At 41.6% G+C, this 24,986-nt stretch overlaps 1 protein-coding gene and 1 long non-coding RNA gene across 3 annotated transcripts in view; both read left to right on the forward strand.

Moving 5' to 3' along the window:
• SLC24A3 (solute carrier family 24 member 3) overlaps positions 1-24,986 on the forward strand; it is a 510,137-nt gene that overhangs the window by 149,637 nt on the left and 335,514 nt on the right. The window lies entirely within an intron of this gene.
• LOC134760795 (uncharacterized) lies at positions 5,472-22,466 on the forward strand. The gene is made up of 3 exons (XR_010138773.1): positions 5,472-5,934; positions 7,603-14,037; positions 14,336-22,466. It is a non-coding gene; the product is annotated as an uncharacterized LOC134760795 (long non-coding RNA).

The raw sequence follows: 24,986 nt of genomic DNA on the forward strand, positions 1-24,986 counted from the left end.
CTAGCCAAGAGTGGTTAACTTTCAAAACTCATCTTGCCTCAGCATCCCCAGGGCTGGGTTGGGAAACCCACCCAGACCTCAGGTTTTCTCTGGGCAGTGCCGTTATCTGCAGGGTCAAGAAACTAGGCCCTACCAGAAAAGTAGGCACGGAGGAACAGCAGGAGAAATGAAAGGAAGAAAGCCAGAAAAGAAAGTTCTAAGAACCAAGTAAGTTCACCCAGGGATGCATCAGGCAGCCTCCACGTGGACCACAGAGAGGGGCTCCCAGAACCTTGTGCACGTCATCTGTTGAGAATGAGACCCTTCCCGTGGCTCCTCCATAGAGCCATGCAGCTGTGCCAGGATGCTCTCCCATGAGGCCTTGCACTTTGTACTGTTATGCAAGGAGAAGGATGCTCACCTACTGGCCCCTTCAGCTTGACTTTCCCTCAAGCCAGCTTCTGGGGTTGATAGGAATCCTTAAAGCAGAGTTTCTCAAAGAGAGTTTCCAGGACCAACAGTGTCAGCTTCCCCTGGGAGAAGCTTGTAAAAAATGCACATTCTCAGGCCCTACCCCATACCCAATGAATCAGGAACTCTGGAGGTGGGCCCCAGGATCTGAGTTTTCCCAAGTCCTCCAGGTGAGCCTGGTTCTAGATGCACAGCTGTAGAGGAACCACGATAGCTCCTGCAGAAAACAGATTGGGTGGGGATTCCACTGTGGGGTGTTTCTTTAATCTCTTTCACATTCTACACTCTTTCTGTTGGCTTTAGCAGAGTTTCTATATGGGAATGCATTGGGAACATGTGAGGCAGTGATCTGGCTGATAAGGGGCACTAGGGGATTTTTTTTTTTTTGAAGTTGCTGTACAGAAAAGCACATGGTTATTAAATGATATGTTGTAGATCAATAAAAAATGATAAAATGTTTTAAATGATGCCTTTGTTCACACTTTACGTAAGAGTGAGTAAATGTCTATGGTTCATTTCAACGGCTATGACTGTTGTCTGTGGAGGGCAGAGCTACCTCCAGCCTCACTGCTCCCAGCCCGTCTCTGAGGCTCCATAATTAACATACCCAATTGCAAAAGTCTCCTACTTTCTGGTTCAGGACACTGCCCTCTGAAAATAAAGCCTCCCCCCTAAAATCCTTTTATTTGATTTCTGATTTTTCCCTGACATGTGGGTCCTTTATTATCTGTTTTTTTTTTCTCTGCCTTCAGGCAAGGACTATATTTAAGCCAATTCAAACTTTGCAAGTCTTAAAAATAACTCTCCTTTTGCTAACCCCTTCCAGGTTTGGCAGGGGCTTCCCTGGAACAGGAAATCCATCTCTTTCTACCTGCCCAACCCTCATGATTAACTTGCCCCCCGTGATCTTTTCTTACTTTTTCAAGCTATTATGCTACAATTTGACAAGGTCATTGTTTTTGGTGGTGGTGGTAGGGGAGGATGGGGGTGGGGTCCTGCTTTTCCTTCCATTGCCAAGGATCCTGATTTTTAATGGTGAATATTCACTTCTGTAAAGGCAAAACAGGCATTATGGCCGCTCATGAATATTCACACCTTGAATGAGTTCATCTTTATCTAATTGTTCCTAAAAGTTGTCCCAGCCTTCTGGAAGTGAAAGCAACTATGACTATTTTAAAAAACGACCTTTAAATGTCATTGATAATTATCTCCAGCGTGAATTACTTCCATACTGAAAGGAGGCCTCTGAAGAGTTTTCTTTTTTTGTAGTTCCTCCACGTAATGGGCTTTTGAGCACATTTGTTAGTTCTAATCTCTCGTCTCCCACTGCTTCCCGTCTATCCCTAATGACCAGCCCTTATCCTGACATGTTTTTCTGTCCCCGAAAACCACTGCAGTAATCAAACTCTTCATCCCCTGAAGGGGCCTTCTACAACCATGCATCTCTCTTCATGGGAACCTTAGTAATGATGAGTGGGAATCTTTGATCACAGAGGGATCTTTGGTAAAATCAAGTTTACTTTATTAAAAGTTAAGAAAAAAAATAGGGGCTAGCAATTGGGCCCCATATTGAGGGAAATGTTTTAACTTGCTGAGAAATGAAGCATGCAAAATATTTGGAAGGTAAAAGATCAGTAAAACAAGGATAAGGGTCAAATGATCTTCCATTCCCACCTCCCAGCCCCAGATCTACATACCCTGCACCTGACCACCATTCATGGCTACACATGGAGAGAGCATTCTGGGAAGTCCTTGAGTGGCTCAACCCCAAGCGCTCTCTACTTTGAAACAGATGCACCAATTGGCCAGCCCTGATATTCAAAAGAACCTATTGTGATGGCGGAAATATTCTCTGTCCTATTGGTACAACAGCCATTTGCCAATGTGTGTACTGAGCACTTGGCATGTGGCTAGTGTGACAGAAGAACTGAATTTTGAATTTTAGTTAATTTAACTTTAATTCACATTTACATTTAAATGGCCACATGTAGCTAGTAGCTCCCAAGTTGGACAGCACAGAGGTGGACAGAAGGAAGTGGAGTTACCTGAGCAATGTCCACTGTTCCTCAGCTACCAGAAAATTCCTCTGGATAGTGGTCACAGGAGCAGATTGGCTCCCCAAAGAGGAGTTCCTTACCAGTTTTAAATCTGGAAGCTAAGGGAGGAAAAGACAATTGTTTGGCAAAGAAACAAAGATAACTGAGGCTTGAAATTTTCACTGAGGTGAAACAGAGCCTTCCTTATTAACAAACAGGCTTGGGATGAAAGCAGAGACCTTAAAAAAAAAAAAAAAAGAAGTCCTGCTTTTTTTTTTTAAACCCTGCTTAGGTATGAATCCCAGAAAACTGTGAGTGTTCAAGGGCTCTCTTGCCTAGAAAAGAGGTGGAGTCACAGTTGTCTAATTAGATGCTCAAGTTCTCAGACTAGCTGTGGTCTCCCTGCCTTCTGTTTACTATCTACTAAGCCACACCTTACTTGGGAAGGTAGAAGAAGGTGGGAATGAGCATTAGTTAATTTCTTCCTTGTTGGCCAGGTTCATGAGAGGGTCTGGTGGGGAGGCTCATGAAACATCCCAGACAAGGTCTGGAGGATCACAGATAGCCCTGGGCCCAGTTCCACTTGGCATTGGTGCATTGGCCGTGTTTGTCTGAGAAAGCTAGTTCTGTTTTGGAATGATCCTTAGTGATGATCAACCAGCAGCCATCACTGGATGTCTACTGAGTAACAGGCTCCATGTTTTATGCTATGAGATTCAAAAGAAACATGATGTATTAGCAGAGAGCATAATCTATAGAGTTGGAAAGATAAAATATACTCTCTTGGAATAGATGGTAGTAAAGGTAGTTATTGAAGTGTTAATTTCAGGTAGTTATTGAAGTAAAGAATAGGGCTGTGAGTGTGTGTATGAATGTGAGTGTGTGTGTGTGTGTGTGTGTCCATGTGCATGCACATTTAGTTAACATGTTGGGGGCAGTTGGTGGGACAGAACTTAAAGGGATGTTGGGCTTCTTTTAACCTTAGAAACATCATGGCTGGATGGCTGGTATCACTACTGAAGACAGGCCAGTAATTGGAAATGAGTAACACTGGCACTTTAAGACAGGCAAAGTACAGCCAGAGAGAACATGGGGCAGACAGAGTTAAAAGCGGCAAACCAAGATCCCAAGACTGCCCTGGGACCCTCGTGCCCCTACTGGCCTGGTCAGTTCCATTTTACTCCCCTTGATGGTGGCGTCACATCACGGTCCTCCTTAGCACATGCTGTCGGCCCTGCATCTCCACCAGCAGCACTGACCAGCCTGGCTTGGCTTCAGAGTCTGGTGTGTGCCCTCTATTCATACTGTTGGGTAGCACCTCCAGCAGCAGGCCACTGCATTCAACTGAGGTCTGGGCCTTGCTTCTTCTTCCTGCATGCTCAGGGGGCACCACCCCCATTCCATCTGCAGTCCCTGGTACATCTGCTTCACCTCTCTCCCTGGGGCAGGCAGCCATGACAATCATTGGCCCCAATACCCAGCAGTGTAGCCAAATGACGCATTATTTAGACAAGCATTTAACAGACATTACATCTATTCTGAAACAAAAATGGGGTCCGTGGTATCTCAGCATCCGGGAGAATTTTCCAGTTCTGACATATCAAAAGGACACAGGAGCCAGCTTGAAGAAGATCCCACTGACAAAAGCTGGGACAATTTGAACATCAAAATAAATAATGACAATAACAGGTTATAATCCATAGAGTAAAATAAGAACCTGTGGGTCCACATGTCAATGAATGAATGAACAAGATGAGAAAATATCTTCCTTTGAGCAGAAGACATGATGGAATTAGAAAAATTACCATTTGACAATAGATGAGAAAATATCTTCCTTTGAGCAGAAGACATGATGGAATTAGAAAAATTACCATTTGACAATCATCATCATAATAATTGTTTCAAGCAAAAATTCTAAACTAACACTAAAACTAGTGGAAAAATGCTTGATAAACAGGATGTTTACATAGTTTCAAACTATATCCCCATAAGATACTTATAAATTGTAAAGGAAAAAGTAGTAACTTTGCCGTGGAGGAACCTGGCCGCCTTCCCTAACCAAGTGCTTGCAGTTAGCGTCACCAGTGAAGAAGGCACCTGCATTCTGCCTCCTGTTGAAGGGCAGCACAGTGTCCTGTCCAAAATGCAGAGCCTGACTATAATTTTGAGAAATCATCAGGCAAACCCAAACTGAGGGGCATTCTACAAAATAACTGGTCTGTACTCTTCCAAAATGTCAAGGGCATGAAAGACAAGGCAAGATGGAGGAACTGTCCCGGATTAGGGGAGACAAAGGAGATAGGATGGTTAAGTGCAGTGTGGGACCTTTTGTTGAATCCTGGACCACAATTTTTTTTACTTTTCTTGTAAAGACATTAATGATAATGAATAATATGAATAAAGTCTAATATAGATTAGATAATAGTGTTATCCTTGTGAATTTCCATTTTTTGATAATTTCACAGTGATTATGAAATAGAATGTCCTTGTTCTTAGGAAATACACTAAAATACTTAGGTATCCTTGTGAATTTCCATTTTTTGATAATTTCACAGTGATTATGAAATAGAATGTCCTTGTTCTTAGGAAATACACTAAAATACTTAAGTATACAGGGGCACAATACCTGGATTGGGGCCTCAAAGGAACTGTCCAGAATGATGGAAATGCTCTGTGTCTTCTTAAAAATTTTTTTTGTAGAGTTGAGAGTTTCACTGTGTTACACAAACTGGTCTCTAATTTCTGGGATCAAGCAATCCTCTCACCTCGGCCTCTCAAAGTGCTGAGGTTACAAGCATGAGCCACCACACCTGACTGAAATATTCTGTATCTTGATTGGGATGTGGGTTACAAGGGGTTTCACATTTGTTAAAACTCATTAAACTGTGCTGGAAATCTAAGCTTTTTCCCATGTAAAAATTGTGCCTCAATGAAAAGTTAAATTAAAGCAAATTAAATTCTTAAAAAAAAAAAGAGAATTCCAAAATTGCTGTGTGCAAAGCCATGGAAGTGGTTGTAAATCTGTCCACAGTGGCTACTTTGAAATTCCAGAGTATCCCTGATCTAAGCAGATTAATTGTTTTTTTGATGATTCACTACTTTCTGCTCACACATCATTTCCTTCATAGCATTTCGCATCATGTGGAACATAAATGTTTGTCTGTTGTTTGATAAGTGATGTCATTGACTGTATAATACATTTCATCTTATTTGAGACCTGACAGACTGGAATGACATTCGTGTTTTCAGGGAGAAGCAGATGACCCTGGTCAGAACTTTCAGGCACCCACAGCCTCTATGGGAACATTTTCCACCCTAAGAAATGTTCCTGCCATCTAACGCATGAAAGTGGCAAGCCTCATAGTCCTATGGCTTGAAGCCGGACAGTCCATCGATTGGAGTATCCACTTAATGGACACCAGCCAGCTCCCTGCCTTGTTTTGAAAAGGTTGGAGAATGTATTTGTTGCTTTTTAACTCACCCTCCTGTGCCAGGAAGCTTCTAAACACTGTAATCCCCTGCCTCCAAATCAGATAGAGTAAAAATTTCCTGCCAACCTATCCCAGCAGGAGAAATAGGAGGTTTGAGCACATCGTCAGGTCTTTCAACTGAGGACTAGAGTTCAGGCCAAGGAAACAGGTTGAAGACTTCATCATGTGAGTTCTCACAGTATTGTGGCTCTGGTTGCTCAAGGAAAGAAACACAACTCTCTGGTTAGACCGGCACTGGGCTGTCAGCAGCCTGGTGGGTCCCCATGGTGGTTCTCATCCTTTAGCATAATATTTTGATCCTCATTGGAAGATGATGAAATGGAGGATCAGAGATTTTAACTCACTAGAACCTGGACTTTCTTCTCTCTTTTCCAGGGCTCTTTCCTGTCTTGGTGTAGGTCTTCCCAGAAGCAGCTCCTGAGCAAGGATTTGGGTGCAGTGCATCTCTCTGGGAGGTGAATGAGGACAGGAGCTCTGGAGGCAACTGGGCTGAAGTTTGTCCTCCATGGGATTCTGGAAAGCAGTGTAGAACAGGCACCTCAGCATTTCCTCCCCAATAGGGGAGGGAGCAGGGTATATATAGGCCAACTGGGAAGTAGGGGAGGACGCTAATTCCAGGCACTTCTGTCCATCACTCATTTCAGCAAAGAAATACTAATGTCTGTGTGTGAGAGTGGAGAGGGCAGGCCCTGGGAGGGTAAAGGCCCAGGAGGTCTGGGGATCACCGAGCAGAGTCTGCTTTGCCACTGTTCAGTTGTAGGCCCTGTGGTGTGGAACAGCTGGGAGCACTGAGAAGGAAATGAGCAAAGCATTATGGACAAGACCCCAAGCCTGGCCTTGGACTAGGATCACACTGCCTGGGAACCAGTGGCTGAGAAGACACAGTTAGTTCTCTAGCTAGTTCCTGAAAAAGGGATTTGGGTCCCCCAGGTTCCTACCATTGGTAATAAACCCCACCATCCCCCACATACAGGGACAAAATCACCACACTCTCCATACGGGGGGAAAGCTTTTGGCTGTCCATGTTTTTTAGTGGTATATTTCCCTACCTTTTTTGGGGTGGGACCCCAGACCCAGTTCTAATCTCATATCTGGACTCCCCGACCATGTGAAGGTGAGCAAAGTCCTTAGACTCCCTGTGTTCTGCAGCATACAGGTCTATTCAAACCTACCCCAAAGTCTGAGGAAGCTGATAGACTGAGTAAAAAGGCTGGCATACGGATATGGATCCATATCTCAGGTGGGTGTGCCAGCATTTTCTTCAGCCCATCAGCTTCCTCAGATTTCTCTGTGGAAGTCATGTCTGTGTCTCAGGCAGCAGTGAGGCAAGATGGTAGATCCCCATGCCATCATCCCCAGACCAGACCCAGGGCTTCTATATCATAGGGAAAAAGTATATATGCCTTGTAAGGGATGTGTAGGACAATTGCTTAAGGACAGGATTTATGGTAAGGACATGCTCTTACACAAGGAACAATAAATAAACTGGAAACCTTAGAACTGTAGTTGCTCAGAAGTCAACATGGTGGATTTTCATCCAAGATGGAGTTGATTTAGCTTCCATACTTTGTGTCCAGAATTCCTCATGTGCTATATCTCTATTTGTTTGGAATCTTCTAACTCAGGGAAAGAATCAGAAGTTGAGGGAAGGCAGGAATGAATATAAAGAGACCATAAAGGAATCATTTCAAGACAAGTGAAGCCCCATGAGGTACACAAGAAAGACAGGAACATCCACAGCTCTCTGATGCTCTCACTCAGCGTCTGGCTCAGCCACACCCACTTTCTGAGGGTAAGGGATGCTCTTGCAGGACAAAGAGCAAATTGAAAAACAAGGAAAAAATGGTTCATGCGGGAATAAAAGCCGTGACCTTGACCTAATTAGCACTATCTGGGAGCAGGCTCAGTGTGTCGTTCAATTGTTTCTTATGAAAATGGTGAAACAGAAAAAGGAACAAATCAACAAACAGACTAACCAAACCTTGGAGACCCTTCCTGTGTGTTTACTAAGAATCAAATCCCGCTGGAGTGAGAAAACTGGGATTCCTTCGTCCAAGCCCTGCTGGTCACCTTAGTTATGAAGAGTGACGGAGCAGGAAGAAAGGGTCCCCAGGGAAAAACAGAAAACACAGGAAAATGCCCGGCTTTCCCTCCCCGAGCTCAGCACCACTGAGCAAAGGACATGGGTACAACCAGCACATTTCATCCTTCTCTGTGGCGGCCAGAATTACAGATTTAATCAGGTGGCATCAGAAGGCAAATATTTGGACCTGTCTATGGAAAGTTCTTCTGATCCACAATTTCCTGTGGGGGCCCCAGGGCTGGATGGGACCAAAAGTGAGGTGAATTGCACAGAAAGACACATGCCTAACTTAGTTACCAAAAGAGAAAGAAAGAAAGAAAGAAATTCTTTAGCTTTGTGATTTTTTGGCCCATTTTTATTAAAGAGAGATCCTGGCAATGTCCTCTGGCCAGGGGCCTGCAGGTGGGATCCTGTGCCTGTCTCACTTTGTCTATTCACACCGAAGCTTTTAGGTCTGGTTTTTGTTTGTTGCTGGTGTTTAGTTCCTGAGAGATGATCCGATTTCTGCAACCTAAGTTTTCCTTCAGCAGACCCCAAGGGAAATCAAGGCCTCTCTCAGAGGCCCCTCCTTGTCCTGGCCAGGTCCAGCCCCATGGTCACCTCCTCTGCAAAGGCAGAGCCTTGGAATGGGCTGACGTCAGGGTGGGAAGTTCCTATGGTCAGGGAGACCTGGTGGAACATTCAAGAAGCCACCCCTTTTCTCTATCTTTTGGTGATCAGAGCAGCCCACATGCTGCCTGAGCACTCAGCAGGCAGATCCTTGCCATCTCCATGCCTTTTTCAATGATGTTTTTGTCTGGGATGATTCCTAACTCTTGAGGGACACTGAGCCCATGGAGGATCTAATTATAGTGGCTATTCATTCTGACTTAGATTTTGCACATATTTTGAGGACAGTCTAGCCCACCCTATAGATTCCTAGTTCCTGGATCCTAGGTTAAGGAGATTTTGTCCAGACTGATGTAGGTGAGGGGAGAAATTTAGTGGAGGAGGAGCTTCAGCTGCTGCTATCCATCATTTTCCTGGAGTGGGTGGGCTTCTGAATTTGGAGGCATCTACTAAGAGCATGACCCGTTTTTAAGCCAAAACAAAATGAAGCTGAGATCAGCGGTGGGAGCAGGGTGGGCAGGGAGGAGTGTGTGTCTATCTACGAACCCTAGATCCCTGGTAGGGTTAATCACAGCTTCTTTCAGGTTTTCCTTGAATGGGTTGAATAACTGGATGAAGGATTCCTTATCCAAACAGTTGTCACTTGGCCACTAATGTCAGTTTTTCACAGCATCATTTTGTAACATAGCATAGGTACTTGAATGCCAAATGCCTTTGCTTGAGATCCAGTAAAGAAAGAGCCTCAGATCGGGGAAGTGTAGAGGAATGGTTTATCCTGTGGTCTGAGGGCAAAGCAAGGAATTTCCATCATGTTTCAGAAATGAGAAAGTTTCCCAGTTCCTCTGCTTACCTGACCCTTAGATATAACTCAAATATCACCACCCTCTCAGTGACAGGGTGGGCCATCACTCCTCCACATGCTCAAGTTGCCATTTCTTTCTGGTCTTGCATGAGTAACCATAACCCTGTTACAATGACAAATGTTTTCCCTGAGCTGGGACACCGGTGAAGCAAGCTGGATTTGTGCCCCTGAAAATTAGGCAGCCTGCCCGCTGAGTGCTCAGATGAGCAGAATACTGACTGTTGAATGAGCCTCCCCTTTGCTGCTCAATTATAAGACATGGAGAGACTAAGCCTGCACACCTTTCCTACCTCTCCTGGAGTTCTGGACATTGGTGGGCTCCCACCCTTCCCTGTGAGTTTATGGTTTAACAGCCCTTTGTAATATGCACTGTCCTTTCATAGCATTACCTGACTTGATTCTCACCCCAAGCCTGTGGGGTAGGCATGATGGCACTGTTTTCTCAATGTGAAGCTCAGGTATGGGTCAGAGAAGTTAAAGGATATGTCTGAGTCACAGCTCTGATCAGCAGCAGAACATGGATTCATAGGCTGTCATGGCCCTGATCATATCCTTCACCCATTCTTATCAGGGCACCTGCATTCTTTTGTCAAAGGCCTTTCTCTGGCCTCCTAAGTGTAGCTTGTCAGCCTTTGTGGTAGACCAGAAGTCAGACTAATGAATGCTTTCTGGAGCCACCCATAGCTGATGATGGGAGTTGGTGTATAAATACCCCAGCTCCCTTACCCCTTAGGCAAGGTAACACTGAGTCTGTGTTTTTATTTTTCTTTTAGAGTTTCTGCTAGTAGGAAGCCCCAGGTACTCCCAGGGATAACTGATGCAACCACTCATGCCTCACTGGCTGGTGTCTCTTTCCCAGTATCACCTCCTCACTCCCCAGCTGGCCCTGCTTCACCTCACAGATCAATCACTTGTACTGAAATCCTTGCCTCAGGGTTTGCTTCTGGGAGAACCTACACTATACCCCAGATTCCTGGGCACCAAATCCTGGCTTTTCTCATCTTCCCTCCTGGCGTAAAGCTTCACAAGTCTCCTTAGGGAGAAGGCAGGCTATGTCCCGATGCTCAGAACACCCTGTCTCAATACTGTGGTGCATAGACTGTAGTTAAAGTTGATGGGTTTTATTTCTTTCTTTTACTCTGGGAGAAAGAAGACTCACTGGCCCTCCCTTATACACTCCCTCATGAACCACACAGATCAGCACTGTGTTTCTTATCATAAAGAGAACTTGGCTGAAATGGGGGCGGGGCAGGCAGAGACCCAGGAGGAAACCCCAGTGTCAGAGCTGCTGGCCTGGGAAGACAGATTTGTCCCAGATAGGTTAAAGCATTCATGGAGTGACTGCATTTCTTCTGCACATTGCCTTATGTTATGTTAAGTGCCATATCAAACTCCATGACAGATGTTGTAAATCTTGGGAAGTGTGCTGCGGCCATGTCTGCACTGTGGCTTGCAAATGAAGCCATCTGTCAAACCAGGGGCCAGGCGCCCAGCCCTCACTCACCTGGGCTGTGCCTCTGGCCAATGGCTGAGGTGAGCTCCCCAGGCACCCGTAGTGGAGTATGTTTCTACTTTATTGAACACCCTTGAAAATCAGAGAAGCTGAGGAAACCACGTCAAAATTTCCTGAGAAATTTCTCTCCTGCACTTGGCAAAGGTGAACTAGAATTTGCCATGTGAGTAAGGAGGACTTTTTTTAATGAGGCAAGAGCTCCACAATTCCCGCAGCTGCTTAGAAAGTTCTCTTGCGTGTCTTGAGAGAGATTGAAATAAAGGGAAGTTGAGGACAGCCTGGCTTTGTTCTTTGAAACTACTTATCAATGTAAGATCATCCTAACCCAATATGAGAAGTATATGTGCAACTGTGTGAGTGTGTGTTTGTGTGTGGGGGTACACATTGAAAGAAAATAAGGATGAAGGAAAGAGGAAAACAGAACTGTTTCATGGAATACATTGTGTACCCCAATTAAAGCTTCCTATACTTTTATTATTTTGTTTGTAATTTTATTTATTATTAGTGAAACTGCCAACTTGGGAATAACGTTTTGGGTGCTAGGCGCCACATTCAATAAGAACCCAAACAGTGAAAGGACAAATGGAGGGCTATCAGTGTTCAGGATGGCTTCCTGCTGGTTGTCCTGGTGAAGAACAGTAACATAAAGGATAAGAGAAGGATTAATGGAAGCTATTGAACAAAGTGAGGCTTCCGAGTCATCTCCAGATTGCCTTGTGCGCTGCTGTATCTGTACCATAGCGTGGATACTTGTGGCAGGCTGTCGTCCTAGCCCTGCTGGGAGACAGATTCCAATTCATTATTTCATTCGCCAGCATGAGCCAGCCAAGGGAAAAGGATATTCCCAGAACCAGAGTGTTCCAAGTTTTCTGAAAGGTCATTGCCACTTTTTTTTTTTTTTTTTTTGGTAGCTCCCAGCAAAGCAGAAACACTTGGAAGTCAACCCTGTCCCTTTAACACTGCTGTGAGCTGACTCCATTTGTCTGAGATAAAACATCTCTCTTGGTCCAGTAGCGTTCACGGCTGAGTTGGCCACGAGACAGAGGACCCTGTGTTCCTAATTATTTCTGGATGAAAAGTCCTGCAGGCAAGTGGAGATTCGGGGCAAGGATGGCCAGGTGGAGCCGTCACCAGCAAGCAGTGGATTGTAGAAATGGAGAGATAATTAAATTAAAAGTGCCAGGTGCAGGCATTGAAAAATAACCCTGGGTGTTAATTATGCAGTTCAGTGTTAGCAGAGGAAATGCCACCGGCCTGTCCATCACGTGGCAGTTGAAAAGCTTTGGAAAGACACATTCATGGTTTCTAGAGAATTTGCCAGGGCTGCCTACTTGGGATTCTGGTGAAGCAGAGATTATTTATTAGTTGGAGTGTGTACATTTCCCCCATTTTCCACTCAGCCAAGTTGGGCATTTGGTGGGTACTTGGTGTGTGCGGGATTAACTTTGATCCACATGAAAATTTGAACATTTGAGTGTGTCACTTCCAATTTAGGCACTTAGGAATATTTCTTCTCTTTCTGATTTGAAATGAATTTGATTTTAGGGGTCAGAGGCAGTGTGTCCCTGTGATGAAGATGGAGGGATAAATGGTGGCGTGTTCAGACAATGGAGTAGAGCACAGTAATCAAAAGGAGAGGACCCCAGTAGCATAATAGCAGCATGACTGCATTACAAGCACAGCTGAATAAATGAAAGAAGCCAGACCTCAAGACCCATTCTACATGAATTTATTTTGGTGACGTTCTAGAACAGGTTAAACTAAGCTATGGAGGTGGATGTCAGGTCTGTGGCTGCATCAGGGAACTTTATGGGGTAATGGGTAACTTTCTTGGGCTGAAGGGCACATGAATGTAAACATTTTTCAAAATCCGTTGAATGCACACTTAAAATCTGTGCATATTCTTGCATGGAAATTATCCCTCAATGAAAGGAATGTGAAAAGATCTTCCCATGTTTTGTCCTTCCATGGATTTTGAACCCTGGTCAGTCAGTTCATTTCAAAGGATGATAAGGATTAATCTGTTTGTGGTCCTTCCTGACCACCCAGCCTTTTCCTGTTCACAGACCTGTTCAGAAAAGGCTTTCATTCCAAGGAAGCAGAATTGAAAACAGGGTGGCCCACTACCGCCTTTGGGCCAAATCTGCTCAATCACATTTTTGTAAGTAAAGTTGTATTGGGACACAGCCACATAGCCAGTCATTTATGTGTCTTCTGTGGCTGCTTTCATGCCACAGTGACAGCCGAGGAGCTTTTACAGAGACTGATCCACCACCTAAAGTGTTCTATCCCTTTACAGAAAAGGTTTCCTGACCCTTGGTCTAAATAATCATTTATTTTTGGAACTTCTCCCTTCAGATCTGTGTGGGTGGAGGTTTTGGATGGAGAGTGCTCTCCAGGAACGAGAACCCTGTAGAGCCAGGTACTGAGGTTGAGCGTGGTCACAATTTGGATAAGCTGTCATTCATCCCATGGAGTTCACTGGGCCTGCGTGCTGTCACAGATCTACAACAGTGCACAGAGCTTGGCCTATGTAGAGGATTTTTTAAAAAAAAATAAAGTTATCCAGGCCACTGTAAAGAGAAGAGGAATAAATAAGGCCTGGAAGCTGTCAGTGGCCAAAGCTAGACTCCTGTTTTAAACTCCAAGCTACTGGCTATAAATTAGCCCTCCATGGAAAATAAAACTAAGCTAATTGATTTTGATAAAAGTAAATTGATCTGGTTGAATTGGGTCGACATGGTTGGCAATGTTTGTTAAGTCAGTGATGGAACAAACTGAACTGATGTAACAATTCAGTTTTGAATTTGGGGCTAAATGAGCCATTTTGTTGAAGACACCCTGTGCTGCTGTTTCCTTCAGTAAGGTTTAAGCCTCCCTTCTCTCCTTTACCTTCCACCCAAGATGAATGCACGTGATCAAGCGGGAAGTCTCTGGAGGATTTGCTAACGAGACACACAGGTCCCAAAACTCAGTCTTTCTTCATTTTGCAAGTATGTATTTCCTTCATCTGTCTGCTTTCTCATTCCACAGTTACTGGAATTAAAGAGTTAGATCTTGGGGAAGAGTGATCAATAGCTTTTTTAATGAAAGGGGACAAATGCAATTGGTATCACCTAGGGCTTGAGAAGTAGATCTCTACTCTCTTTAAAAAAAGCTCAAAAAAAAAAAAAAACCCAAAAAGGATGCAGTGGGGGTAATTATAGACCCCAAGAGTCCACCTAATTGGGGAGTTTTAAAAAGTCAAGGCAATGTCTTGTATTATATTGGACTGTTCCTTAATGACTCCAGGTTACAGTGGCTGTGAGCCGATGAGGAATAATTGTTAGAAATGGAAAATTACCGTCTAACCAAGAGGATTTCCGAAACAAGCAGATGAACCATGAGTGGTAAAAATGTGCTCTACAGAATGTGATTATTGCTGATTTCATCATATGTCCTGGGCATCTTGGGTGAGAATTCACTTATTTACTCAGTCACATATGTTCAGACCCTCCCCTAAGTCTGGCACTGTACTAGGAGCTGGGGGCACCCTTGTGAGAACCACCCATGTGTTTCTGCCTTCAGGGATCTTCACTATGGAGTGGGGTGGTAGAGGTGGAGAATAATTGGAGATAAGGCTGGAAGGCCAAGATGCCAGCCACGTGGGATCAGGGTTTTGCTGAGTTTTTTATTTAAGCCTGTGGTCAGTGGGGTGCCATTTTTTACCGTTTTAGGAATGAGGGGGTTTGATAAGCCCAAGTCTCACCAGATTTGTAGTGAATCTGAGCTGGGTCATGTTGTTATTTGTGCTGCCAGTGATCCTGGGGAAGGACTCTCCATGGGCCATGGCGACCTGTGCTCACAGGTGAACACCCCCAGTTACCTTTGTAACCAGAAGTTAGTCAGGGGTTGGCAGAATTAAGCCAGTGCCTGCTTCCACTGCATAATAGTTCAAAAATGATTACATCTCTATACATCTCTATTCCCTCCTCCCTCCAGGCCACTGTATCTTACAACAACAACAACAATGACAAACACCACACCATTATCTGATTTTCCCCCTTCTAGCTTGTTTCATCTATGGACTTGGGATTGAAGGAGAATATGATTGTCCACACTTTCATCAAGTATAAAGTATTTGTTCTATACGTATTCTTAAAGAATTGCTAAAATAAACCTATGACCCAGACATAGGCTGGCTAGCATTGTCTATGCATTCATTCATTTATTAACTCATATATATGAAGCACATTGCTGTATGGCAAATACCCTACTTGGTGCTTGGGAATAAACAGTGAACGAAAGCAAACCCAGTTCCTGCCTATAGGGAACTTACAGCTTAATAATGGAGGCAGGTAATAATCAAATAATATTCAAATATATGCTTGCAAGTTTAGAAAAGGATTGTAAGTGATGCAATATGATGAGATGGCACAACAGGTCTGGGGTCGGGAGAGGTTTTGCAGAGAAGAAAGTGACACTGGGTCTGGAATCTACAGGAAGCGTATTGACCAGGTGAAGGTTGTGGGAAGGCCTGTTGGTGCAAAGAAGCAGGGCACATTAGAGGAATTGAAAGAAGACTACAGAGAATCAGAAAAGGAGAGTGTGGCGTGAGACGGGGCTGGAGACACTGGCAGAAACCCGGCAATACTAGTCCTTGTGGGTTGTGCTAAGGAGGCTGGGCCTGATTTCCAGAACAGCAGGAGGCTGCTGCAGTGCTTTAATAAGGGTGGATTTACATTTGGAAGATGCACATTTGGATTTACATTTTGGAAAGCTCTCTCTGGCTGCTGAGCTGCTATGGACTGGAAGGGGGAAGATTCAACCTCCAATGATGGCTTTCTGCTGATTTGTTTTCCTTCTTTCACTTTTCTTCTGGGTTTGGGGGCTCTTGGCTGATTTAGTCTCTACTAGCCTCTGAGGAAAAGCACTGGTCCTGGGGTATTTATTAAAGGAAGCATGATGGATTATTTTGGAGGGATATTCTTTGAAATCTGGAGTGAGAGGGAGTACCATATGCCAATAGCAGTGGGCAAAATGGTGCTAAGAGGTAAACTGATGTCCGAAATGTTTCCATCCACCAACCTTAGCCATGAGAGTGAAGTTCCTATTTCATAAATGGAAATATAAACCTAGTTTATCCTTTGACATCCAGAATAATGTGTAAGAAGTTTTCCTCGGCAGCAAATCTTAAATGATGGAGCCTTGGGGAATGATTTCTGACCCTTTATAATAATTAGCCAGGCCAGGATACATAGGTAAGACACCTGGTGACCAACAGCCTAAGGGTCAGGGGGCAGTGGGTGGTAGGACAGTATAAGAGTGCTTAACTCAGTGTCCTGCATAGATAGTAGCTATTAGCATAATGACTATCACTAATATACACACCACTATTACCAACAGAAGTGTCCTGTATTGCTCTCTCATCTTTTAAAATATTTATTCATTTATTTATTCAATTCATTGTTTCAGTGAATGTTTATTGAACACCCACAATACCATGCATTGTTATGGGAGGTGGGGACTCAACAGCATCAAAAACTAAGTTCCAGCCACCATGGAGCTTACATTCTGGTTGGGAGAGGAGAATAAACAAATAAAATTAAATGAAGGAATGCATTGTCTGGCAGATGGTAATAAGAGCTGAGAAGAGAAACACAAAGCAGGATAAAGAGATGGAGAGTGATGGATAAGATGATCTGGGAGGGGCTCTTTGAAGAGGCACTGTGAACCAAGCTCTGAATAGACGGATTGAACTATGCAGATGACTGGAAAGATGGAACAGCAGGTGCAAAGGCCCCACAGCAGAAGATGCTTGCAGGATTTGAGAAGGGGTGCCCTCCACTGTGTGCCCAGAGCTTCTGTTATTCTATAATTACTAACCTTAGTAACAGGAGTGACCCCTCTTCCAGGAGGAGGAGATGAGCAGCTCTTATAGAATAGCATCTGCTTTCAATTTTCTTTCTTTATTTCTTAAGGCTCTTATTCCAACCTCCCAACTATGGTTTCAGCACAAGTTAGGTGGGCAGCTATTTATGTACTAGGTGAAGGTTCCCAGAATAAATGTCTTGAGATTTTAAGCAAGGTGTAGTATTATCATATGTCTCTTCTGACAATTTTCCAGGTTGACAAAAATCTGCATTTGTCTAGCAACATGGTGACTGGAGGGGCAGGCATTCTGTTCAGCACAGAACAGAAATAAGCAGTGGGAGCTGATGTGCTGAAGTAGCAATTGAAGGAAATACAGCTTTGGATAAAATGGAGCCACTCAAATGGCATTTGAAATGTCTGCTCTGCATTCGACAGATGATGTTCTCTGCCACCGGCATCCTTTCCGATATTTAATGCAGACGTTTGCCACGTGTCAGTTCTCAGCTGGGGACTAGGAAGCATTCTTCAGGGTGTCAGCGTCTTGATAAACATGTCATCAATTTGTATGATTCACTATACATGAATAAATGCTAGGAATTTGGCTGATCAATTCATATGCCAGGGCCTACAAATGTGGAGGAAAATCGCACTTCTTATCTGTGGGTGGAAATGCAAAAACCAGCGTGATAGTGCACAATGCATGATCTGAGTGTGTGAAAAGTTTTAGAGACTCGATTACTGTTGATGATGATGATCTGAGTAATTGAAGCCATATCAGAATTAGTCTAATTTACTGCAGTGGGAGGAAGAAAAAAAATATTTATTTTTATACTCATGAGAATCATAGTGATTGAAATTAAGCAATTTCCTCATCTTTTTAAAAGACAACCTAGAGACGCTGTTATCTTTGTTCCAGGGGCCTCGCGGCTGGCAGACATGCAATGTGAGTTTACTTGTCCTTCCTGATTTGGGAGCTGCTCAAGCCCTGGGTGTAACGAGCATCTGTCTCTCTGCTTGGCTCCTGCCTCTCTGGCCTTGCCAGGCAACACCAAAACCCCCAGAGGGCATTAAGACTGGGTAACCAAACTGCACAAATGTGAGGGGAGAGAACAAGGTTTAATTACAGCTTCCCTTCATTGCCTGTCTTCTCACATCCCAAAATTAATTTGTAAACAAACATAGCATATTGGGGTTTGAAGAGGATTCAAGCAGGAGGTTGTTTGGTTGTAGCCAGGATAGATGATGGGGCTGCAGTTTGCTGCGATATATTCACTCAAGTCTGGCCGCCCCATGTCTCTATGGCAAAGCCTGCAGAATTGTGAGCATTCAACTCTGTACAATTACCCCGACTCGGCTGCCAAAACGTATTTTCCATCCATTTTTGACAGAGGCTTCTGTTTAAATAGAGAGAAGAATAGAGATGATCTCTTTTAAAAGTGATTCCAGTCTGATTCTCGAAGTGCAAGTGGTAAAGTCACCAAGCCTAATTGGAATGAATTGATTTATCCTGTTTGGCAGCCCTGATCAGTACCCTCCCAAGAGACTGGACTGCAAATGGGAGGTAATCATGATGATATACATATTTCTTTGGATGCTGCTTGGCTCATCCAGTCCACTTTCCATAGATGTTATCACTTAAGACAGCTGCTATTCTATCACTGGTCTTGGATTTTTTATTTAATCCCATACTTCAAAAAGAGAAATCTGTTGGCTTTTTGAATGCAGAAGAATTGCCAGAAAAGATAGGGGAGACAAACTGTTTCCTTTAACATTTTTCTACGGAAGTTAAGGTTTTTTTTTTTTTTCCCATTACCCCCAGGCAAAAACTGAATGACCATTTATCCTGTGAAATGTCCTGAAGCTACGTGTAGTATACACATAGTAATCATCTGTGTACTCCTGCTGACGTTCTGTGTTCATCTATCAGACCCATCAAGCCTTGAGTTGTCCTTCTGCCTGTCCTGCTTGACCCTGAGAGGGCTGAGGAATGTGGGGTTGGGGATTCAGCCTCTTAATTGCCATGGTGTGTGATTTATCTGTTCCACTTTTGTCTTGGTCAGTTGGGGCTGCTGTAACAAAATGCCATAGACTGGGTGGCTTATAAACAACAGAAATTTCTTTCTCACAGTTCTGGAGTCTGAGATCAAGGTGCTGAAGATTCAGTTCCCCATGAGGCTTGCAGACAGGCTTCTTCTCACTGAGTCCCCAGATGGGAGAGGCAAGGGAGACTGTCTTCTGTCTCCACTTATAAAGGCACTGATTCCATCATGAGCATGCCACCCTCTTAACCTAATTACCTCCCAAACGCCCATCTCCTAACACCATCACCTTGGGGATTATCGATTCAATTGTGAATTTGGGGAGGACACAAACATTCAGTCCATAGCAGCTTTTATTTTTATCTTTTGCTATTCTTTTTATTTTGGAATAATTTTGTTTCTCTAGCTTTATCAAGGTATAATTGGCAAATAAAATTATATATGTTTAAGGTGTACAATATGATGTCTTCACTTTCATAAACATTGTGAAATAATTACCACAGTCAAGATAATTAAGATATTCACTGCCTCACATAGTTAGCATTTTTGTTTCATGTTAATAATATTTAACAGCTACTCTCTTATCAAATTTCAATTATACAATACAGTATTATTAACTATAGTCATCATGCTATATGTTAAATCTCCAGAACTTATTCATCCTGCATAACTGAAACTTTGTGCTCTCTCAACATCTCAACATCTCCTCTGCCTCCCAGACCCTGGTAACCACCATTCTACTCTCTGCTTCCAGGAGCTTGACTTTTTTAGTTTCCACATATAAGTCATATCATTTGGGTTTGTCTTTCTGAGCTTGGCTTATTTCACTTAGCATAATGCCCAGTAGGTTCACTCATGTTTTAGCAAACAAAGAATTTCCTTCTTTTTTAAGGCTGAATAGTATTCCATTGTGTATATATACCACCTTTTCTTTATCTATTCATCTGTAGGTAGATGGACACTTAGGTTGATTCAGAGTCTTGGCTATTGTGAATACTGCTGCAATGAACAGGGAGTGCAGATATCTCTTCAACATACTGATTTCATTTCCTTTGGATACATACCTCAAAATGGGATGTGAGAATCATAAAGCAGTTCTCATTTTAATTCTCTGAAGAATCATCATACTCTTTTCCATAATGGCTGTACTAATTATATCGCCACCAGAAGTGTACAAGAGTTTCTTTTTCTCCACATCCTTGCCAACACTTGTTTTCTTTTGTCTTTTTGTGAATAATCTTCCTAACAGGTGTGAGGTAATATCTCTTAGTTTGCATTTCTCTGATGATTAGGCATTTTTCTTGTACACCTGCTGGCCATTTTTATCAGGACCCTTGATCATTTTTTAATCAGGTTATTTGTTTTCTTGCTGTGAAATTGTTTGAGTTACTTATACATTCTAGACATTAATGCCTTATCAGATATATGGCTTGCAAATATTTTTTCTCATTTCTTAGGTTGCCTCTTCACTCTGTTGATTGTTTCCTTTACTAAGCAGGTTTTTAATTTTGATGCAATCCCATTTGTCTATATTTACTATTGTTGCCTATAATTTTGGGGTCATACCCAAGAAACCAAAATCATTGTCCAGACCTATGTCAAGAAGCTTTCACTCTATATTTTCTTCTAGTAGTTTTAAAACAGTTTCAGCCCTTATGGTAAGTTTTTAATTAATTTAGAATTGATTTTTGTATATGGTGTGAGATAATGGTCCAATTTCATTATTAAGCATGTTTCCCTAACGCCACTTATTGAAGAGACTGTTCTTTCCCCATTGTGTGGTCTTGGTACTTTGTTGAAGATCAATCAACTGTAAATGCATGAATTTATTTCTGGGCTTTCTGTTCTGTTCCATCGACCTGTATGTCTGTTTTTATGCCAGTACCTTGCTCTTTTGCTTATTGGAGCTTTTCGGTATATTTTGAAGTCAGGTAGCGTGATGCCTCCAGCTTTGTTCTTTTTGCTCAAGATTGCTTTGGCTATTCAAAGTCCTTGTGGTTTCATATGAATTTTAAAATTGGCTTTTTTTTTTTTTTCTGAGACCGGGTCTCACTATGTCACCCAGGTTGGAGTGCAGTGTTGCAGTCATAGCTCATTGCAGCCTCAACCTCCTGGGCTCAAACGATCCTCTTACCTCAGCCTTCCAAGTAGCTGGGACTAGAGGCACACACCACCATGCCAGGATCTTATTTTTGTAGAGACAAAATCTCAAACTGTGTTGCTCAGGCTGGTCTCAAACTCCTGAGCTCAAGCAATCCTCCTGCCTCAGCCTTCCAAAGTGTTGGCATTACAGGCATGAGCCACCACCTGGCCTATTTTTCTATTTCTGTGAAAAATACCATTGGAATTTTGATAGGGATTACATTGAATCTGTAGATCACTTTGGCTAGTATGGACATTTTAACAGTATTCATTCTTCCAATGCATGAACACAGGATATCTTTCCATTTATGTGTGTATTTTTCATTTTTTTCAGCAGTGCTTCATACTTCCTAGTGTGTGGATTTTTTATCTCTAATTTATTCCAAGTATTTTGGTTTGGTGCTACTGTAAATATTATAGGATTGTTTTCTTGGTTTCTTTCTCAGATAGTTTGTTGTTAATGGACAGAAACACTGCTGATTTTTTATATGTCGATTTTGCATTCTGAAACTTTACTGAATTTATTTATCAGTTCTAACAGGGTTTTTTGGTGTAGTGTTTAGAGTTTTCTGTATCTAAAATCATGGCATCTGCAAACAGAGACAATTTAACTTCTTTTTCAGTTTGTATGCCTTTTTATTTCTTATCTGGTTGCTCTAGCTAGAACTCCCAGTACTATACTGAATAGAAGTGGTGAGAGTGGTCATCCTTGCCTTGTGATAGCTCTTAGAGTATAAGCTTTCCATTTTTCCCATTGATTGTGAGGTTAGCTGTGGGTTTCTCATAAGTGATCTTTGTTATGTTGAGGAAATTTTGCTCTATACCTAATTTTCTCGGAGTTTTTATTATGAAAGGAAGTCAAACTTTGTCAAATGCTTTTTGGCATCTATTGAGATGATCATGTGGTTTTTATTTTTCGTTCTATTAACGTGATTTGTCATGTTAATTGATTTGCATTTGTTTAACCAAACTCGTGTAGCAGAGATAAATCCCATTTGGTCATATTACATAATCTTTTTGATGTGTTGTTGAATTCAGCTTGACAGTATTTTATTGAGGATTTTTGCATCTATGTTCATCAGATATACTGGCCTGTAGTATTCTTTCTTGTGATGTCTTTGCCTTTGGAGGAATTTAAGGAGGATTGGTATTCATTCTTCTTTAAATGTTTGTTAAAGTTCACCCATGAAGCTACCTAGATCTGGGCTTTTCTTTATTGGGAATTTTTTGATTACTGATTCAATCTCCTTACTCGTTATTGGTCTGTTGAGATTTTCTATTTCTTCTTAATTTAGTGTTGTTAGATTGTATGTTTCTAGGAATTTATCCATTTATTCTAGGTTATCCAATTTGTTGTTATGTAATTGTTCACTGTAGTCTCTTATGATCCTTAGTATTTCTGTAGAATCTATTGTAATGTTTCCTCTTTTATTTATAATTTTGTTTATTTGAATCTTCTTTCTTTTTTCTTTAGTTATGATTTGTCAATTTTGTTTATCTTTTTGAAAAACCAGCTCTTAGTTTTACTTATCTTTTTATTGCTTTTTTCTCTATTTCATTTATTTCTGCTCTGATTTTACTTTTGCTTTCTTCTGCTGACTTTGGGCTTCATTCTTTTTTTCTAACTCCTTGGTGTGTAAAGTTAGTCTATTTGAGATCTTTCTTTCCGCTTATGTAGGCATTTATCACTAAAAACATCCCTCTTAAAACTGCTTTTACTGCATCACATAATTTTTGCTGTGTTGTGTTTCCATCTTCATTTGTCTCAAGATATTTTTTTATTTTCTTTTTCATTTCTTCTTTGACCAATTGGTTGTTCAGAAGTGTGCTGTTTAATTCCACATATTTGTGAAGTTTCCATTTTTTCCTGTTTTTGAATTTCTGGTTTCATACCATTGTGGTTGGAAAAGACACTTGATATGATTTCAGTCTTCTTGAATTTGTTAAGACTTGTTTTGTGGCCTAACATGATCTGTCCCAGGGAACATTTCTTGTGTGCTTGAAAAGAATGTGTATTCTGCTGCTGTTGGATGGAATGTTCTGTATATGTCTGGTAGGGCCATTTGGTTTATAGTATTATTCAAATCTGCTGTTTCGTTATTGATTTTCAGTCTGGATAATCTATCCTTTGTTGAAAGTAGAGTATTGAAGTCCTCTACTATTACTGTTTTTAATTTTTTTAGTTTTTAATTTTTGTGTGTTCATAGTGGTATATATATCTATGGGGTACAAGAGATGTTTTGATACAGGCATGCAATGCATAATAATCTCATCATGGAGAATGGGGTATCCATCCCCTCAAGCTTTTATCCTTTGTATTACTCTTAATCCAATTACGCTCTTAGTTATTTTAAAATGTACAATTAAGTTATTATTGACTGTAGTCACCCTGTTGTACTATAAAATAGTAGATCTTCTTTGTTTTATCTAACTATCCCTATTTTTGTATTGCTTTCTATTTCTCCGTTTACTTCTATTAATATTTGCTTCACATATTTAGGTGTTCTGGTGTTGGATGTAAATGTATTTAAAATTGCTGTATCTTCTTGGTGAATTTACCCCCTTTATCATTATATAATGACCTTTTTTGTCCTTGTGACAGTTTTTAACTTAAATTCTATTTTGTCTGATATAAGCATAGCTATCCTCGGCCGGGCGCGGTGGCTCATGCCTGTAATCCCAGCACTTTGGGAGGCCGAGGCAGGTGGATCACGAGGTCAGGAGATGAAGACCATCCTGGCTAACACGGTGAAACCCCGTCTCTACTAAAAATATAAAAAATTAGCCGGGTGTGTTGGCAGGCGCCTGTAGTCCCAGCTACTCGGGAGGCTGAGGGCAGGAGAATGGTGTGAACCCGGCAGATGGAGCTTGCAGTGAGCCGAGATTGGGCCACTGTAAATAAATATAGCTATCCTCTCTCGCTTGTTTTTAGTTCCTATTTGCATGGAATTTCTTTTTCCATCTTTTCACTTTCAGCCTATGCGTGTTCTTAAAACTAAAGTGAATCTTTTGTAGTTAGCATATGGTCAGCTCTTGTTTCTTTAATCCATTCAGTCTTTTAATTGGATAATTTCAGCCATTTATATCTAAAGTACTATCATTTTAAAATTGTTTTGTGACTCTTTTGCAGTTCCTTTCTTCAGTTCTTCCAATCTTGCTGTCTTCCTTTGTGATTTGATTATTTTTGTAGTGATATGCTTTGATTCTTTTCTCTTTATCTTTTATGATTTATCTTTATTGTTACCATGAAGCTTACATAAAACATCTTATAGTTATTACAGTATATTTTAATCTGATAACAGCTTACTATTCATTATATACAAAAACTCTACATTTTAGCTTCTCTTCCCCCAAACATTGTGTTATTAATATCATAATTTATATCTTTTATATATCCTTATTAAATTATTGTATATACAGTTATTTTTAATACTTTTTTAACTGTTACACTGGAACTAAAAGTGATTTATACACCACTAGTATAGTATTAGAATACCCTCAATTTCACTATATTCTTACCTTTAAATTGAGTTTTATACTTTTACATGCTTTCATGTTAGTATTCTTTTGTTTCTACTTGAAGAACTCCCTTTGGCATTTCTTATAATGCAAATCTAGTGATGATTAACTCTCATACCTTTTGTCTGTCAGGGAAAGTCCTTATCTGTCCTTCATTTCTGAAGGACAGTCTTGCTGGGTATAATATTCTTGGTGAGCAGGGTTTTGTTTTTTTTTTTCTTCGATACTTTGAATATATCACTGCACTCTTTCCTGGCCTCCAATGTTTCTGGTGAGAAATCTTCTGATAGTCTAACAGACATTCCCTTGTAAGTGGCAATTTGCTTTTCTCTTACTGCTTTCAAAATTATTACTTTTTGTCTTTGACTTTTGAGAATTGTATTATAATT

This window comes from Pongo abelii, chromosome 21 (genome assembly GCF_028885655.2).
Source record: "Pongo abelii isolate AG06213 chromosome 21, NHGRI_mPonAbe1-v2.0_pri, whole genome shotgun sequence".
In the NCBI taxonomy this organism is placed as follows: Eukaryota; Metazoa; Chordata; class Mammalia; order Primates; family Hominidae; genus Pongo; species Pongo abelii.